General features: G+C 58.6%; 1 pseudogene; it reads left to right on the top strand.

Moving 5' to 3' along the window:
• The first annotated feature begins 526 nt into the window (after positions 1–526).
• LOC144279313 (uncharacterized) overlaps positions 527–6,000 on the top strand; it is a 284,264-nt pseudogene continuing 278,790 nt past the window's right edge.

The following is a 6,000-nucleotide window of genomic DNA, read 5'->3' as shown; positions in this document are numbered from 1 at the left end:
CAGCGAAGGGCAACAAAAATGATTAGGAGTCTGGAACACATGACTTATGAGGAGAGGCTGAGGGAACTGGGATTGTTTAGTCTGCGGAAGAGAAGAATGAGGGGGGATTTGATAGCTGCTTTCAACTACCTGAGAGGTGGTTCCAGAGAGGATGGTTCTAGACTATTCTCAGTGGTGGAAGAGGACAGGACAAGGAGTAATGGTCTCAAGTTGCAGTGGGGGAGGTTTAGGTTGGATATTAGGAAAAACTTTTTCACTAGGAGGGTGGTGAAACACTGGAATGCGTTACCTAGGGAGGTGCTGGAATCTCCTTCCTTAGAAGTTTTTAAGGTCAGGCTTGACAAAGCCCTGGCTGGGATGATTTAATTGAGGATGGGTCCTGCTTTTGAGCAGGGGTTTGGACTAGATGATCTCCTGAGGTCCCTTCCAACCCTGATATTCTATGATTCTATGATTCTATAGGCTCGTTGGAGGATTGGCCACGCCCATAACCCCAGGCTGCTGGAGCCCCCCACCGGCCACGCCCATGGGTGAGAAGGCCAACACGTGCCCGTACTGCGGCAAGGGCTTCCGGCGCAGCTCCCACCTGACCCGGCATCTGGGCACCCACTCAGGCGGAGAGCAGCGCTCCTATTCCTGCAGCCACCGTGGCAAGGGCCCGGCCCTGGCTCCACCGCCGGCGGGCGAGCGCCCCTACACCTGCACCCACTGCGGGAAAGCCTTTGGGCGCAGCGCCCACCTGGCCCGGCACCAGGAGACCCACTCCGGCGAACGCCCCTACAAGTGCACCTACTGCGGGAAAGCCTTCGGGCGCAACGCCCACCTGACCCGGCACCATGGCACCCAATACTGGCGAGCGTCCCTACCAGTGCGGCATATGTGGCAGGGCCTTCACCCGCGACGCCCACTTGACCCGGCACCAGCTCGTCCACACCGGCGAGAAGCCATTCCAGTGTGGCGTCTGTGGCAAAGCCTTCACCCGCAGCGCCCACCTGGCCCGGCACCAGGGCACCCACACGGGCGAGAAGCCCTTTGAGTGCGGGGTCTGCGGCAAAGCCTTCACCCGCGACGCCCACTTGGCCCGACACCGGGCCACTCACACCGGCGAGCGCCCCTACAAGTGCGCCGACTGCGGGAAGGGCTTCGGAGCCACCTCCCACCTCCTCCGCCACCAGAGGACCCACCAGGAGTAGCTGCCCTGGCGTGGAGCGTGGGAACCAAGGGGCAGTGGTTCCCACACCCCCCAGTGCCCTCCTCCATCATCGGAGGAGAGGACATGGGAATCGGGGGCACCAGTTCCCACACTGCCACCTTGTGGGGTGTCTCTCCCGTATGGGGAACTGAGGGGGGTGTCAGCTGTCACGCCCGCTCCTGCTGGGGCACTCCTCGCCCATGGGGGGTGTGGGACTCAGGGAGTGCCAGCTCCTATGCCACCTCTTCCCAGAGTGCGCCATCTTCCGGGGAGGGCGTGGGAACCAAGGGGGCACCAATTCCCACACTGCCACCCTCTGGGGTGCTCGTCCCCTGGAGGGAGAGCTGGTGCCCCCGCTGACACACACTGACATGCTCCTACCCCCCTGGGCTAGGGTTGGGAACCGAGAGGGGGGCAGCATTCCCTGTGCCCACATCCAAGCTGCTGCAACGACCGTACAGGAGGATCTGACCCAGAGTTGGGTTCCGGGCATCCTTGGAGCGTGGATGGTAATGTGGGCCCCCTGGGGAGCACACAGTATCACCGGCCCCGCAGCCAGATTGCCCTGCGAACAGACGATGATCCAGCCCTATCTAAAACCTTGTCCGGACAGAGAGATTGACTGAAACTGCAGCCCCAGGTGGGTGCACTCTTCCGAGGGAAAAGGGACTCAATCCCAGGACAATCACTCTGCCCCCAAAGCAACCCCCCTGCCCAGCCCTGGTGGCAGGCTCAGATGCCTTCTGCTCTGCCAGGCCGGTCACAGGCGCTAGCCCCCTCAGCCCTTGCCAGGCTTGGCCTCACCCCTTCCCAGCAGGGCGAGACAGCCCCAGGGTGCTGGCCCTTAGAGGAGCAGGCCAGCCTGGTCCAGGGAGTGAATCCAGAATAGCTCTGTCAGACGGCACTAGCCAGCGTGGAGAAGTTAGTCTGGAACAGCCAGGCCAGGCTGCTTCCCTCAGTGTAGACATGGTGTGAGAGCGCACACAGGCAGCGTGCCAAGACAAGAACAGCGTGTGTATGTGTGTGTGTGAGAGAGAAACCTTTTGTGCCTCTGTGTGTGTGAGAGAGAGAGAAACTTCCTTGTGTGTGTGTGAGAAACCTCCTTGTGTGTCCATGTGTGTGTGAAACCTCATGTGGATGTCCGTCCATTCATGTGTGTGAAATGTCATGTGTGAAACTTCCTCCCACTTATCCATGAGTGCGTGTGTGATAAATCTCCTTATGTGTGTATATCCGTGTGTGTGTGGAACTCTGCCAGAGGATGTTGAGAAGGCCAAGACTATAACAGGGTTAAAAAAAGAGCTAGATACATTCATGGAGGATAGGTCCATCAATGGCTATTAGCCAGGATGGGCAGGGATGGTATCCTGAGCCTCTGTTTGCCAGAAGCTGGGAATGGGTGACGGGATGGATCACTTGATGATTCCCTGTTCTGTTCGTTCCCTCTGGGGCACCTGGCATAGATCACTGTCAGGAGACGGGATACTGGGCTAGATGAACCTTTGGTCCGAACCAGTATGGCCATTCTTATGTGTGTGTGAAACCTCCTGGAGTATGTGTGAGAGACTTCCTGCCATGTGTGCAGGTGTGAAACCTCCATGTGTGTGCATGTGTATGTGAAGCCGCCTCTCCTGTGTGTGTGAAACTTCCTATGTGCATGTGTCTGTATGAAACCTTGTGTGTGTGTGTGAAACCTCCTCCTGTGTGTGTGTGTGTGAAATAGGGTTGCCAATTTTGGCTGGACATATTCCTGGAGGTTTCATCACATGACATAATCTTTAATTAAAGATTGATCTTTAATTTCTGGATATTCCAGGACAGTCCTGAAGGGTTGGCAACCCTAGAGTCGAACGTGTGTGTGTGTGTGTGTGAGAGAGAGAGAGAGAGAGCGAAACCTCGTGTGTGTGTGTGAGAGAGAATCCTCGTGCACGTGTGTGAAAGAGAACCCTCCTCCTGCATGCATGTGAGAACCCTCCTGTGTGTGCATGTGAGAGAGAACGCTCCTCGTGCATCTGTGTGTATGAGAGAGAGACAGAGATGCAAACACAGACACGCACATGTGAGGGAGGAGGTTTTGTTCCCGAACCTTGGAAGAGGGGTGCACTTGCTGTGGGACCAGCAGGTCTCTGTGGGGTTGTCAGAGGAGCACAGAGGCTGCAGGAGGATATTTCTGGCCTCTACCCCATCTCCGCATGGAGGCTGTGTGCACACTGCACTGTAAACCTGGGTCTGGAGGAGCTGGGCCTGTGCACTCTGTGTGTCCAAGCCCACACCGTCTGCGTTGTAAACCTGAGTTTACAAATGCTGGCCCCGATCCCCCAGCTGGACTAGCATGTCCACACTGCACTGCGTGGCCCTTCTGCCTTGGGGCTGCAGCTTGAGCTGTATCCACACTGCAAGATGCTGGGGCTAAGACCCGCGTCGCAGCAGGACTCAGGCTGGGACCCCCCCCCACCCCAGCAGGGCCCTGGGCCCTGAGTGCTTGCTGAACCAAGTCAGACCAACATGTGTGTGGACGGCAGGGGGGCCTGGGGCTCAAACCTGAGTCAGAGCCAGGCTTAGTGTGCAGTGTAGACACACCCTGAGGGAGCTGGCCATTTTCCCTCAGTCAAAATGGCTGCTCTCTCCTGTTTTGGGGGGGTGGCCACAAATGAAACCAGCCTCTGCTGTAGAGCGTGCCCCCCTACAACAACCCATTGAGGGGTCCAGGGGCAGGAAACAAGGGCAGGGGGATGTGGGGGGCAGAAAGGTTGAAGGATCACAGGGATGTGGGGGGGGGGCAGGGATGTGGGGTATAGAGGGCAGGAGGGGGTTGCAGGGAAATGTGGAGAGCTGAGAGGTCAGAGGTGCAGGTGGGGGCAGCAGGGAGGCTGGGGGCAGCCTGAAGGACAGGAGGGAGATCACAGGGGCAGGAGGAGGATGGGAGGGGGCTGGAAGAGGGGTAGGAGGAAAGGTTGAGGCAGGGCGTGAGGGGACATGGGGCAGGAGGGGGACAGGGAGATATGGAGATGTAGGGGCAGGAGACAGGGCTCAGAGGGAGATGGGGGTGGGTGGCAGAGAGGCTGAGGAACCACTCAGGGTCAGATGAGGGGAAGGAGAGTGAGGGGAGCCCGGGGGGGGGCCGGAAGGAACAAGTGGAGGGTTGGAAAGGAAAAAGCAGGGAAACCAGGGGCAGACAGCAGAGAGGTTGGGCGGTGTGGGGAGAGAGGCAGCCCCCATCCCTACGGGGTGGGGTGCATTCCAGGCTGAACCCCAGATGCTCTCACACCCGTAGGGAGCCGGCACTTTCCCCACCCAAGCTCAGAACCACAAGGTGGGTCCTGTCCCCCCTGACCATGCCCCCTAATTATTATTCGTTGACAAATCTGATTTTTCAGACAGGTACCGGAGCTTGGTCCCTCGGGGCTGGCAGCGTCTCCAGCCACAGGTCACCTTCCAGCAGCTCCCAGCCGCCTCTTCCTGGGGGTGCGATTGTGGCCAGTCCCCGATGTGCCACTCAACAAGGGGACAGCTGGCACGCCCACAGGGCCATGCAGTGGGGTAGAATTGGCATCCCAAGTGGCTTGGCCCTGACCTCGTGGGACTGTCCCAGGAGCCTTTGGGCCCCATGGAGAGCTGTGCTCACTGTGTCTTGGGGCTGTTGTGGCCTCCTCTCTGATGGATGCCGCACAGGGGATACTTGGGTTCGCTCCCGGTCGCTGTCCCCTCTCCCCTTACAACAAGGCACTGGGCACAGAGAGCAAGGAGGGGCCGATCTCTTGAGGATGGGCTCCGTCACACTGCCGTGGCGCGGGGACATGCTGGGACAGGGTGGGGGAGACGTGCAGTGCCAGGTACTTTACCACATTTGTCTTCGGTAGATTGTATTGTTAGTGGCCCCACTCCGGTGCCAGAGGCACAGTGGGCAACTGGCTGAAATGGGAGTGGCCTCCTAGCGCTCCCTCCGTTTCCCACACCCGCCCCCCGTTTTCCTAGCACTGTGTTTTTCAGGGGTTATCCTCTATTTTCTAATCGTGCTAACGATGTCTGTCTCGATCTGAAATAAATGCTCTTTGCCCAACCCACCTCTTAGCCCCATCATCTTTCCCACGGACCCCAGGCCAGATGCCCTACAAGCATCACTCCATGGAGCTCCTCCAGCAGAGCTGATTGCCGAAACCCCCCCATGCTACAGCACCGGAGCTGCTGAGAAATCCAGCAGGCTGGCTGGGGAACGGGGGATTTCCCTAAGGCGGAGGTGAGGTGCCGCAGATGCCAATGGATGGTGGTGTCTCCAGTCCAATTTGGTGGACATGGATTGGGGGGTGGGGTGGGGATGAACTCCCCACTGCTACTAGCCTGGCTGGTTCTGCTCTCTCCTCCCCATTCCACAACTAGCCCATCTTGAAAGCAACTTGAGAGGGTTTGCATGTGGATAGGGGGGTGTCAGGACAGCCAGTTGGCTGTCCTAGTTTGGAGCAGGAGCAGCCTGGAAGAGCTACCAAGGTCCAGGGAACATTTCCCCCCTCACGCCCCCTGCTAAGTGACCCTGGGTTGATGGTGGAGCCTATCTGAGAAGGAACAGGCAGGGCTGGTATAAAGCCAGGAAGCTGCCAGCAGAAACAGGCTGCAGGGAAAGCAGGCTGCAGTCACCCCATGGGAGTTGGGAGCTTGAGTTGGACACCCATGGCTGGGCCAGAACACCAAGAAAGAGAGACATAGGAAGGAGCACGGTGAAATAGCAGTGGGGTCTGGGAGTGAGCAGACCGGGGTTGCTGGATAGAGGGTCCCTGGGCTGGACCCTGGAGTAATGCATGGGCCCGGGTTCC

The sequence above is a fragment of the Eretmochelys imbricata genome, chromosome 23 (genome assembly GCF_965152235.1).
Source record: "Eretmochelys imbricata isolate rEreImb1 chromosome 23, rEreImb1.hap1, whole genome shotgun sequence".
Taxonomy (NCBI): domain Eukaryota; kingdom Metazoa; phylum Chordata; order Testudines; family Cheloniidae; genus Eretmochelys; species Eretmochelys imbricata.
The sequence above is the reverse complement of the archived record's forward strand: the minus strand, read 5'-3'. Positions and strand labels throughout refer to the sequence as shown.